The 12,222-nt window shown below is 44.6% G+C and overlaps 15 non-coding genes across 15 annotated transcripts; 4 read left to right on the top strand and 11 right to left on the bottom strand.

Annotated features, from left to right (window-relative positions):
* Positions 1–15: 15 nt before the first annotated feature.
* Trnag-ucc lies at positions 16–87 on the bottom strand. The gene has a single exon. It is a non-coding gene; the product is annotated as a tRNA-Gly (tRNA).
* A 67-nt stretch (positions 88–154) lies between these two features.
* Trnal-caa lies at positions 155–273 on the bottom strand. The gene is made up of 2 exons: positions 236–273; positions 155–199 (listed from the first exon to the last, which is right to left on the bottom strand). It is a non-coding gene; the product is annotated as a tRNA-Leu (tRNA).
* Positions 274–713: 440 nt separating this feature from the next.
* Trnae-cuc lies at positions 714–785 on the top strand. The gene has a single exon. It is a non-coding gene; the product is annotated as a tRNA-Glu (tRNA).
* A 226-nt stretch (positions 786–1,011) lies between these two features.
* On the bottom strand, positions 1,012–1,083 carry Trnag-ucc. Its single transcript has one exon. It is a non-coding gene; the product is annotated as a tRNA-Gly (tRNA).
* A 68-nt stretch (positions 1,084–1,151) lies between these two features.
* Trnal-caa lies at positions 1,152–1,270 on the bottom strand. The gene is made up of 2 exons: positions 1,233–1,270; positions 1,152–1,196 (listed from the first exon to the last, which is right to left on the bottom strand). It is a non-coding gene; the product is annotated as a tRNA-Leu (tRNA).
* A 5,131-nt stretch (positions 1,271–6,401) lies between these two features.
* On the top strand, positions 6,402–6,473 carry Trnae-cuc. The gene has a single exon. It is a non-coding gene; the product is annotated as a tRNA-Glu (tRNA).
* A 226-nt stretch (positions 6,474–6,699) lies between these two features.
* On the bottom strand, positions 6,700–6,771 carry Trnag-ucc. Its single transcript has one exon. It is a non-coding gene; the product is annotated as a tRNA-Gly (tRNA).
* A 67-nt stretch (positions 6,772–6,838) lies between these two features.
* Positions 6,839–6,957, bottom strand: Trnal-caa. The gene is made up of 2 exons: positions 6,920–6,957; positions 6,839–6,883 (listed from the first exon to the last, which is right to left on the bottom strand). It is a non-coding gene; the product is annotated as a tRNA-Leu (tRNA).
* Positions 6,958–7,397: 440 nt separating this feature from the next.
* On the top strand, positions 7,398–7,469 carry Trnae-cuc. Its single transcript has one exon. It is a non-coding gene; the product is annotated as a tRNA-Glu (tRNA).
* A 226-nt stretch (positions 7,470–7,695) lies between these two features.
* Trnag-ucc lies at positions 7,696–7,767 on the bottom strand. Its single transcript has one exon. It is a non-coding gene; the product is annotated as a tRNA-Gly (tRNA).
* A 67-nt stretch (positions 7,768–7,834) lies between these two features.
* On the bottom strand, positions 7,835–7,953 carry Trnal-caa. Its single transcript has 2 exons — positions 7,916–7,953; positions 7,835–7,879 (listed from the first exon to the last, which is right to left on the bottom strand). It is a non-coding gene; the product is annotated as a tRNA-Leu (tRNA).
* A 3,175-nt stretch (positions 7,954–11,128) lies between these two features.
* Trnag-ucc lies at positions 11,129–11,200 on the bottom strand. The gene has a single exon. It is a non-coding gene; the product is annotated as a tRNA-Gly (tRNA).
* A 67-nt stretch (positions 11,201–11,267) lies between these two features.
* On the bottom strand, positions 11,268–11,386 carry Trnal-caa. Its single transcript has 2 exons — positions 11,349–11,386; positions 11,268–11,312 (listed from the first exon to the last, which is right to left on the bottom strand). It is a non-coding gene; the product is annotated as a tRNA-Leu (tRNA).
* A 440-nt stretch (positions 11,387–11,826) lies between these two features.
* On the top strand, positions 11,827–11,898 carry Trnae-cuc. Its single transcript has one exon. It is a non-coding gene; the product is annotated as a tRNA-Glu (tRNA).
* Positions 11,899–12,124: 226 nt separating this feature from the next.
* Trnag-ucc lies at positions 12,125–12,196 on the bottom strand. The gene has a single exon. It is a non-coding gene; the product is annotated as a tRNA-Gly (tRNA).
* Positions 12,197–12,222: the final 26 nt, after the last annotated feature.

Here is a 12,222-nt window from a genome sequence, read left to right as displayed (position 1 = left end):
AGATAAATAATTTGTTGCGATGACCGAGAATCGAACTCGGGTCGATTGCTTGGAAGGCAACCATGCTAACCACTATACCACCATCGCTTGTTGTTATTGTAAGAGACTCGTTTGAAAAATCTACTCCGGAAGTACATCTTCCAAGAGAAAAACCTGTCAGGAGTGGGATTTGAACCCACGCCTTCATTGAAGACCAGAATTCTGATGCTTCTCTTGGAGAAGTAAGGTTTTTATCCTTGAGTCTGGCGCCTTAGACCGCTCGGCCATCCTGACTTATTTATATTATTTGTACCATAAGTAATAATTACGCTGTTCATCAACAAACTCAATAAAGCGCTTAACTTTTAATTAATAACGCTTTCCGACAGCAAAGCTTTTGCTTCAGCTATCAGAAGAAGGAGAAGAAGTAGAAGGAGAAGAAGAAGAAGACGGCTGCGGCGGCGGTGGCGGTGTATTCTACCGTCACACCGGGAACCAGACAATAGAAATTCAACAACATCTGGTCTCTTAAATGTCCGAGCATGGCTTTGTAAAGCAAAGCATGGGTTGTTGAAAAAGAAAAGGGTTAGTTTCAACTAAGCGTTTATCGTAAAAATTATTGATGCCAATCCCATATTGTCTAGTGGTTAGTTTTTATGGAGAGGTTTCCGGAAGGGAAAAATAAGATAAAGATAAAGAAAATAAGTGTTTATCGTAAAACGTATTAATGCTAATCCCATATTGTCTAGTGGTTAGGATACCTGGCTCTCACCCAGGAGGCCCGGGTTCAATTCCCGGTATGGGAATAAACATAAAAATTTGCCATGTATTGGGAACACATTAATTGCATACATCACATTCATCTCAATTAATACTTCATGTTTCTGACCTGGCCTACCTAGGAATCAGACATTTTCCTTGTAGTTTTTTCCATACTTAATTCATTCTTGCTCATGACTGTAATTTTAGACAACAGGTGGCGGACTTCACTCCTAAATATTCATGATTTTCCAAATTAGATAAATAATTTGTTGCGATGACCGAGAATCGAACTCGGGTCGATTGCTTGGAAGGCAACCATGCTAACCACTATACCACCATCGCTTGTTGTTATTGTAAGAGACTCGTTTGAAAAATCTACTCCGGAAGTACATCTTCCAAGAGAGAAAACCTGTCAGGAGTGGGATTTGAACCCACGCCTTCATTGAAGACCAGAATTCTGATGCTTCTCTTGGAGAAGTAAGGTTTTTATCCTTGAGTCTGGCGCCTTAGACCGCTCGGCCATCCTGACTTATTTATATTATTTGTACCATAAGTAATAATTACGCTGTTCATCAACAAACTCAATAAAGCGCTTAACTTTTAATTAATAACGCTTTCCGACAGCAAAGCTTTTGCTTCAGCTATCAGAAGAAGGAGAAGAAGTAGAAGGAGAAGAAGAAGAAGAAGACGGCTGCGGCGGCGGTGGCGGTGTATTCTACCGTCACACCGGGAACCAGACAATAGAAATTCAACAACATCTGGTCTCTTAAATGTCCGAGCATGGCTTTGTAAAGCAAAGCATGGGTTGTTGAAAAAGAAAAGGGTTAGTTTCAACTAAGCGTTTATCGTAAAAATTATTGATGCCAATCCCATATTGTCTAGTGGTTAGTTTTTATGGAGAGGTTTCCGGAAGGGAAAAATAAGATAAAGATAAAGAAAATAAGTGTTTATCGTAAAACGTATTAATGCTAATCCCATATTGTCTAGTGGTTAGTTTATGGAGGGGTTTCCGGAAGGGGAATAAACATGTATGAGGTTGGTGCATTTTAAAATATTACTAAAATTACATAAATAAAATATGAGGGAAAGAATCTACTAATCTACTGGGTAGGGAGTTTCTACGGGAAAAGGGGGGATATCCTCAGCTTCGGGGTTTGGTGCACCATGATGGAAATGGGCACACACCATATCCATTGATCCCTGGATCGCTGCCAATCGGGCCTTGAATCGGAAGGCACCCCAGGATCTTCCGTTGATTCCGAGAATCGAATGGATTTCGTCGTTCCTGGGGTACCATGATCCAAGAGACCCGACAACCAGGGGGAGAATCCTCCCATGCGAAGAATATTTATCATATTTCCGCTGGTAGGCATTCTCCATACTCCCTGGTTGGTCATAGCAGACCACGACGTCAACCATCACGCGGGAACCGGATAGTTGAAATTCAACATCCGGTCTTAACCTTTGCCCGGGGATGGCATTGTTGATCGTGACGTCGTGTCCCTGCTTGACTAGCAGCGATTCCAAGAGATCTTGGATGGTGTTGTGCCTCTTGGTGGCGAGCTGGAGACCTTCTTCACAGTGGTTAAGCACATGAAACCCGGTCTCGTTTTCCTTTCCGCATCGGCGGCAACTCGTATCTTGCTCCTGTGAGCAAAACCACGAGTGCCCCCGAAGAGGAAGGATGTCGAGCCGGGCCCTGTGAAGATATTTCCAGTCGCGGAAGGAGAGGGGCGTACGGCAGGATACCAGGCGAGCCATGTCTTTCGACTTGTCTTCCAGGGAGAGGCCAGTGGCAACTACTCCCTGGTGGCTCTTGTCGGAAATTAGGTCCCTGGTATAGCGCTGCCGAGCTACTTTCCGAAGTCCGCGGACTGCCTTGACTGGGCTTACGGAGACGTCATCGGCGACAATTCTTAGATTTTCGTCGCCGGATACATCAATCCGCACTCCCAGTCGTTTGGCAGCTTGGCGGGCAAGAGTCCAAAGATTGGACCCTGCCTCCGCGTACCTCAGTCTGTAGAGCCCCCATCCACGGATCCCGAAAGATATTCCCCAACTGGCAACACTCCTGGATGCTCGTTTCTGAACCCTCGCCGGATGGTGTCATGGAGCTGCTCTCGGCATATGTTCCTCACTGTAGGGTCTCTACAAGTGAGGAGCTGAGCAGCCCTGGCGATGGTCCAGATATCGGCATCATCAGTGAGGCGGCATGTTCCTAGGCCCCCAACCCGCCGGTCCGCGTAGAAAAACGGGACCGTTGCGTGATTGGGAAGGTTGCAAATTAGGCCTAGAAACTTCCTACACTCAGTGTCCAGTTGGGTAAGACAGTCTTTCAGGACCCGACCCGAAGCGAGGTGATGGGAAAGGGAGGGAAGAAGGTGGCTACGGAAGATTTCAAGTTTTTGCCATGGTGCGAGGTGGGAGGCGGCAATCTTGTCGAGGTTAGGGATAAGGTCAGTTGGTGGTCGGAACCGCAATTTTCCTCCGATCGGTGTACCAAGATATGTTTCTTGGTCGTCTGGACCCAAGCACCGAATTAATTGATCACCAATTCGGCACTGGGCGTCAGACGGCTTGCCTTTGTCGAAGACCAGGCAAGCACACTTCCCGGCATTATTAAATTGCAGCCCCAAGGTGTTTGCGGTGAGGGTAAAAACGTTTAAAATGTTTTGGAGCTCGGAGGGAGAATTTGTAACCACGGCAATGTCGTCAGCATATGCCGTGGTTTTCTGAAGCGAGCCAAATATTAAAAATCCGGGGTTAATATTGGACTTTCCGGCCCTGACGAGGGGTTCGGAAGCCAGGTTAAAAATAGGGGAACTAAGAGCGTCACCCTGGCGAACACCTGCTGTCGGGAAAATGCGGATGGATTCTTTCCCAACGGCAAAATCCATCCGATTTCCCGAATATATGTCCACCAGGATGCGCCGGAGGTCCTCTGGTATTGGAAGTGATGCGAACAGCTCATTCAGAACGGCGTGAGGCACAGATCCAAACGCGTTGCACATGTCCAGCCATGCAATAGACATGTGCTTTCGTTTGATCTTTGTCTCCTCGACAACCGTCTGTAAGAGCTGTGTATGTTCCTGAATACCATGGACCCCCGGGAGGAAACCCTTTTGCTCGGGAGATAACCAGCCAAGGTCTGAAGCGACTTGCGTTATTCTCTGGCTGATCACTCCCGAGAACAGTTTGTAAATGGTAGGAAGAAGGGATATTGGTCTAAAGTTGGAATAGTCGCTAGTGTCCCCTTTCTTGAAAATGGGGACAGTTCGCGATGTCTTCCAACAACTAGGAACCCCTAGCTTCCAAACCATTTTACAAACTGTTTCCAGCAGAATGCAGTTGGGGTCGATGACTCTAAGATGACGGTATTCTAGGCCATCAACCCCTGGTGATGTGTTGGTAGCCCGGCGGAGCTTAGCTTCAAGCTCTTGTTGGGTTGGCGCACGATTAAGGAAGTTCATCTGGTCCTCTGAAGGTTGGGACCAGTCGCAGGTGTCGTAGAGTTTCCTCGCACTTTGGCACTGCTGCGGAGATGGTCTCAATCGGTTGTAAGTCCTCTTGAGATATTCCTCCGCAGCTTGTACAGTACCATCGTAGGAGGGTAAACGGTCTTCGAGCACCTGTCGAACGGCTCTTCTTGGGTAAATGTTGAAGAGCCGCTGAATCTTCCTCGCCTCGTACGCCTTTTGCTTGATATGTCGCCGGGCCTTCTGCATCTGCCGGTTTTGGTTTCTTTTTCTTTTGTCAGGGTTTCCTCGGGGTTGTTCAGGGCTAGGGTCTTGTAAAATTTGTGCTTTAGGGAGCCAGTCAGCTGTGCAACGTTCGAGGACATCGTCTAGGTCATGTAGAGTCTCACAGCTCAAGAAGGCAGGAACCCAGAGACTGACAAAATCGTCGTCTCTTTGACTCTGCTCTTCTGAGCTGTGGTGACTACGTCCTCGATTGCTGTGCTGACTGGTGACAAAGGATAAGGTCTCGGGGTTAGGTGAAGGGTCTAAAATCTCTTGTGATAAAATTGTGGGGCTAGTATTTTCTTGTGGGGGAGTTCATAAAGCCAACTAAAATTTTGTGTATTAAAAGAGGAGGCGAACTCCCTCCCAAGATCTAAAATAGGGCTAGCGGTAAAATTTGCTGGAGATAGGACATTACCAGGGGATTCCTCGATCGCTGGGATTTCCACCACGGATAGCTCATCACGCTCGTCTTCTGTTGCAGTAACATCCTCTAGAGAGATCACTGCAGCAGAAGAGTCACGGTTTGAGCCATCCATACTGGATATCCCAGCAAATCGGATGGAGGGTGATGGGTTGTTATTAGAATGTAACCTTTGGTAATGTCCTTTTAGTGTAGGGCCATCTCCAGCAAATCCACACACTCCGCATTCCCAATATTTAACTAGTCGGAGTGTGTGGGCTGTCTCTAGGTGTCTGTGGATACTACCCATGGCTCTGGTGTTAGTTGCCAAGGTAGTCCACTCACACCTAGGACACTTCGTGGGTTTTCCAGGGTATTTTAAAATGATTTTGTCCCCTTCAATTCTGGAAGGGGAAAACGTGGGGAGAGAAGAGTGAGCGGGATTAGGAGACCCCTGCGAACCATCCATTGCAGATGCAATGGTTAGTTCGAGGGATTGGCGGAGAATACTGGAGGAAAGGGACTCAGTACAAGGTCTTGCATGTCTGCCGGCTGAAATAAACGAATTAAATTCCTTTTTACAGCCAAGGCAGACATACTGGGTGGTGTACTGAACCCCTCTCCTAGAATGTCTTTCTTTTATGTGTGACTCCGCCAATTGTCTCTTGCGATCCCCAGACCAGGGACCGCTACCTCGCTCACCTTGACAGGATTTCTCCCCACATTTTAAAATAATTGGCAGAGGAACTGGGATTTTAATGATTGTCCCATGGAGTCTTACTCTAGTAGCATTTCTACTAGATGCTCCTACCTCTGCCATTGCTACCCTGGGCCCACTTACATATGAAAGAATAAAACAGTAATTCTTATTGACTAAAAACAAACAAATAAAGAAAAAATCGGTAAAATATTGTTAGAAAAATTTAAAAAAAACCATTAAACATCTGAAGAGAAGATTCTAAAAAAATATAGAAAGAGAGGAATTTAGAAATTTAAGAAAGAAAGAAAAAAAATAGCAAAATAGATGTTTTAAGTACTAAAAATTAAAAATTAAATAATTTTGTAAAGAATAAAAAAAAATAGAAACCGAAGAAATTGTGGAATAAAAAAAATTTAGTAAAGAATAAAGAAAAATTTTAAAAACAGAGAAATTGTGGAATAAAAAAATAAATGAAGAATTAAAAAAAAATAATAATTTAAAAACCGAAGAAAGTGTGAAATCAAATGAAAAAAAAATCATGGATGAAAAGAATCAATAAATAAATTCTATAGAGTACTAAAATTAAAGAAAGATATGCATTAAAATTCAATATTTGGTTTGGTTAAAGCATAATAAAAATTTTTTTAAAGGGTTTTTGGATGTAAATGGATAAAATGTAAAAATAATACAAGGAGCTAAAACATTTCATCAATGAAAACGGGAGCTCTTTAAAAACACGTCTGCTCTACACGAAGTCTAGCAGACGGATGTAAAGATAAAGAAAATAAGTGTTTATCGTAAAACGTATTAATGCTAATCCCATATTGTCTAGTGGTTAGGATACCTGGCTCTCACCCAGGAGGCCCGGGTTCAATTCCCGGTATGGGAATAAACATAAAAATTTGCCATGTATTGGGAACACATTAATTGCATACATCACATTCATCTCAATTAATACTTCATGTTTCTGACCTGGCCTACCTAGGAATCAGACATTTTCCTTGTAGTTTTTTCCATACTTAATTCATTCTTGCTCATGACTGTAATTTTAGACAACAGGTGGCGGACTTCACTCCTAAATATTCATGATTTTCCAAATTAGATAAATAATTTGTTGCGATGACCGAGAATCGAACTCGGGTCGATTGCTTGGAAGGCAACCATGCTAACCACTATACCACCATCGCTTGTTGTTATTGTAAGAGACTCGTTTGAAAAATCTACTCCGGAAGTACATCTTCCAAGAGAAAAACCTGTCAGGAGTGGGATTTGAACCCACGCCTTCATTGAAGACCAGAATTCTGATGCTTCTCTTGGAGAAGTAAGGTTTTTATCCTTGAGTCTGGCGCCTTAGACCGCTCGGCCATCCTGACTTATTTATATTATTTGTACCATAAGTAATAATTACGCTGTTCATCAACAAACTCAATAAAGCGCTTAACTTTTAATTAATAACGCTTTCCGACAGCAAAGCTTTTGCTTCAGCTATCAGAAGAAGGAGAAGAAGTAGAAGGAGAAGAAGAAGAAGACGGCTGCGGCGGCGGTGGCGGTGTATTCTACCGTCACACCGGGAACCAGACAATAGAAATTCAACAACATCTGGTCTCTTAAATGTCCGAGCATGGCTTTGTAAAGCAAACCATGGGTTGTTGAAAAAGAAAAGGGTTAGTTCCAACTAAGCGTTTATCGTAAAAATTATTGATGCCAATCCCATATTGTCTAGTGGTTAGTTTTTATGGAGAGGTTTCCGGAAGGGAAAAATAAGATAAAGATAAAGAAAATAAGTGTTTATCGTAAAACGTATTAATGCTAATCCCATATTGTCTAGTGGTTAGGATACCTGGCTCTCACCCAGGAGGCCCGGGTTCAATTCCCGGTATGGGAATAAACATAAAAATTTGCCATGTATTGGGAACACATTAATTGCATACATCACATTCATCTCAATTAATACTTCATGTTTCTGACCTGGCCTACCTAGGAATCAGACATTTTCCTTGTAGTTTTTTCCATACTTAATTCATTCTTGCTCATGACTGTAATTTTAGACAACAGGTGGCGGACTTCACTCCTAAATATTCATGATTTTCCAAATTAGATAAATAATTTGTTGCGATGACCGAGAATCGAACTCGGGTCGATTGCTTGGAAGGCAACCATGCTAACCACTATACCACCATCGCTTGTTGTTATTGTAAGAGACTCGTTTGAAAAATCTACTCCGGAAGTACATCTTCCAAGAGAAAAACCTGTCAGGAGTGGGATTTGAACCCACGCCTTCATTGAAGACCAGAATTCTGATGCTTCTCTTGGAGAAGTAAGGTTTTTATTTTTGAGTCTGGCGCCTTAGACCGCTCGGCCATCCTGACTTATTTATATTATTTGTACCATAAGTAATAATTACGCTGTTCATCAACAAACTCAATAAAGCGCTTAACTTTTAATTAATAACGCTTTCCGACAGCAAAGCTTTTGCTTCAGCTATCAGAAGAAGGAGAAGAAGTAGAAGGAGAAGAAGAAGAAGACGGCTGCGGCGGCGGTGGCGGTGTATTCTACCGTCACACCGGGAACCAGACAATAGAAATTCAACAACATCTGGTCTCTTAAATGTCCGAGCATGGCTTTGTAAAGCAAAGCATGGGTTGTTGAAAAAGAAAAGGGTTAGTTTCAACTAAGCGTTTATCGTAAAAATTATTGATGCCAATCCCATATTGTCTAGTGGTTAGTTTTTATGGAGAGGTTTCCGGAAGGGAAAAATAAGATAAAGATAAAGAAAATAAGTGTTTATCGTAAAACGTATTAATGCTAATCCCATATTGTCTAGTGGTTAGTTTATGGAGGGGTTTCCGGCAGGGGAATAAACATGTATGGGGTAGGTGCATTTTAAAATATTGCTAAAATTACACAAATAAAATAGATGGGAAAGAGTCTACTAATCTACTGGGTAGGGAATTTCTACGGGAAGAGGGGGGATATCCTCAGCTTCGGGGTTTGGTGCACCATGATGGAAATGGGCACACACCATATCCATTGATCCCTGGATCGCTGCCAATCGGGCCTTGAATCGGAAGGCACCCCAGGATCTTCCGTTGATTCCAAGAATCGAACGGATTTCGTCGTTCCTGGGGTACTATGATCCAAGAGACCCGACAACCAGGAGGAGAATCCTCCCATGCGAAGAATATTTATCATATTTCCGCTGGTAGGCATTCTCCATACTCCCTGGTTGGTCATAGCAGACCACGACGTCGACCATCACCCGGGAACCGGATAGTTGAAATTCAACATCCGGTCTTAACCTTTGCCCGGGTATGGCATTGTTGATCGTGACGTCGTGTCCCTGCTTGACTAGCAGCGACTCCAAGAGATCTTGGATGGTGTTGTGCCTCTTGGTGGCGAGCTGGAGACCTTCTTCACAGTGGTTAAGCACATGAAACCCGGTCTCGTTTTCCTTTCCGCATCGGCGGCAACTCGTATCTTGCTCCTGTGAGCAAAACCACGAGTGCCCCCGAAGAGGAAGGATGTCGAGCCGGGCTCTGTGAAGATATCTCCAGTCTCGGAAGGAGAGGGGCGTACGGCAGGATACCAGGCGAGCCATGTCTTTCGACTTGTCTTCCAGGGAGAGGCCAGTGGCAACTACTCCCTGGTGGCTCTTGTCGGAAATTAGGTCCCTGGTATAGCGCTGCCGAGCTACTTTCCGAAGTCCGCGGACTGCCTTGACTGGGCTTACGGAGACGTCATCGGCGACAATTCTTAGATTTTCGTCGCCGGATACATCAATCCGCACTCCCAGTCGTTTGGCAGCTTGGCGGGCAAGAGTCCAAAGATTGGACCCTGCCTCCGCGTACCTCAGTCTGTAGAGCCCCCCATCCACGGATCCCGAAAGATATTCCCCAACTGGCAACACTCCTGGATGCTCGTTTCTGAACCCTCGCCGGATGGTGTCATGGAGCTGCTCTCGGCATATGTTCCTCACTGTAGGGTCTCTACAAGTGAGGAGCTGAGCAGCCCTGGCGATGGTCCAGATATCGGCATCATCAGTGAGGCGGCATGTTCCTAGGCCCCCAACCCGCCGGTCCGCGTAGAAAAACGGGACCGTTGCGTGATTGGGAAGGTTGCAAATAAGGCCTAGAAACTTCCTACACTCAGTGTCCAGTTGGGTAAGGCAGTCTTTCAGGACCCGACCCGAAGCGAGGTGATGGGAAAGGGAGGGAAGAAGGTGGCTACGGAAGATTTCAAGTTTTTGCCATGGTGCGAGGTGGGAGGCGGCAATCTTGTCGAGGTTAGGGATAAGGTCAGTTGGTGGTCGGAACCGCAATTTTCCTCCGATTGGTGTACCAAGGTATGTTTCTTGGTCGTCTGGACCCAAGCACCGAATTAATTGATCACCAATTCGGCACTGGGCGTCAGACGGCTTGCCTTTGTCGAAGACCAGGCAAGCACACTTCCCGGCATTAAATTGCAGCCCCAAGGTGTTTGCGGTGAGGGTAAAAACGTTTAAAATGTTTTGGAGCTCGGAGGGAGAATTTGTAACCACGGCAATGTCGTCAGCATATGCCGTGGTTTTCACGAGCGAGCCAAATAATAAAAACCCGGGGTTAATATTGGACTTTCCGGCCCTGACGAGGGGCTCGGAAGCCAGGTTAAAAATAGGGGAACTAAGAGCGTCACCCTGGCGAACACCTGCTGTCGGGAAAATGCGGATGGATTCTTTTCCAACGGCAAAATCCATCCGATTTCCCGAATATATGTCCACCAGGATGCGCCGGAGGTCCTCTGGTATTGGAAGTGATGTGAACAGCTCATTCAGAACGGCGTGAGGCACAGATCCAAACGCATTGCACATGTCCAGCCATGCTATAGACATGTGCTTTCGTTTGGTCTTTGTCTCCTCGACAACCGTCTGTAAGAGCTGTGTATGTTCCTGAATACCATGGACCCCCGGGAGGAAACCCTTTTGCTCGGGAGATAACCAGCCAAGGTCTGAAGCGACTAGCGTTATTCTCTGGCTGATCACTCCCGAGAACAGTTTGTAAATGGTAGGAAGAAGGGATATTGGTCTAAAGTTGGAATAGTCGCTAGTGTCCCCTTTCTTGAAAATGGGGACAGTTCGCGATGTCTTCCAACAATTAGGAGCCCCTAGCTTCCAAACCATTTTACAAACTGTTTCCAAGCAGAATGCAGTTGGGGTCGATGGCTCTAAGATGACGGTATTCTAGGCCATCAACCCCTGGTGATGTGTTGGTAGCCCGGCGAAGCTTAGCTTCAAGCTCTTGTTGGGTTGGCGCACGATTAAGGAAGTTCATCTGGTCCTCTGATGGTTGGGACCAGTCGCAGGTGTCGTAGAGTTCCCTCGCACTTTGGCACTGCTGCATCTCAATTAATACTTCATGTTTCTGACCTGGCCTACCTAGGAATCAGACATTTTCCTTGTAGTTTTTTCCATACTTAATTCATTCTTGCTCATGACTGTAATTTTAGACAACAGGTGGCGGACTTCACTCCTAAATATTCATGATTTTCCAAATTAGATAAATAATTTGTTGCGATGACCGAGAATCGAACTCGGGTCGATTGCTTGGAAGGCAACCATGCTAACCACTATACCACCATCGCTTGTTGTTATTGTAAGAGACTCGTTTGAAAAATCTACTCCGGAAGTACATCTTCCAAGAGAAAAACCTGTCAGGAGTGGGATTTGAACCCACGCCTTCATTGAAGACCAGAATTCTGATGCTTCTCTTGGAGAAGTAAGGTTTTTATCCTTGAGTCTGGCGCCTTAGACCGCTCGGCCATCCTGACTTATTTATATTATTTGTACCATAAGTAATAATTACGCTGTTCATCAACAAACTCAATAAAGCGCTTAACTTTTAATTAATAACGCTTTCCGACAGCAAAGCTTTTGCTTCAGCTATCAGAAGAAGGAGAAGAAGTAGAAGGAGAAGAAGAAGAAGACGGCTGCGGCGGCGGTGGCGGTGTATTCTACCGTCACACCGGGAACCAGACAATAGAAATTCAACAACATCTGGTCTCTTAAATGTCCGAGCATGGCTTTGTAAAGCAAAGCATGGGTTGTTGAAAAAGAAAAGGGTTAGTTTCAACTAAGCGTTTATCGTAAAAATTATTGATGCCAATCCCATATTGTCTAGTGGTTAGTTTTTATGGAGAGGTTTCCGGAAGGGAAAAATAAGATAAAGATAAAGAAAATAAGTGTTTATCGTAAAACGTATTAATGCTAATCCCATATTGTCTAGTGGTTAGGATACCTGGCTCTCACCCAGGAGGCCCGGGTTCAATTCCCGGTATGGGAATAAACATAAAAATTTGCCATGTATTGGGAACACATTAATTGCATACATCACATTCATCTCAATTAATACTTCATGTTTCTGACCTGGCCTACCTAGGAATCAGACATTTTCCTTGTAGTTTTTTCTATACTTAATTCATTCTTGCTCATGACTGTAATTTTAGACAACAGGTGGCGGACTTCACTCCTAAATATTCATGATTTTCCAAATTAGATAAATAATTTGTTGCGATGACCGAGAATCGAACTCGGGTCGATTGCTTGGAAGGCAACCATGCTAACCACTATACCACCATCGCTTGTTGTTATTGTAAGAGACTCGTTT

The sequence above is a fragment of the Daphnia magna genome, linkage group LG5 (genome assembly GCF_020631705.1).
Source record: "Daphnia magna isolate NIES linkage group LG5, ASM2063170v1.1, whole genome shotgun sequence".
Taxonomy (NCBI): domain Eukaryota; kingdom Metazoa; phylum Arthropoda; class Branchiopoda; order Diplostraca; family Daphniidae; genus Daphnia; species Daphnia magna.
The sequence above is the reverse complement of the archived record's forward strand: the minus strand, read 5'-3'. Positions and strand labels throughout refer to the sequence as shown.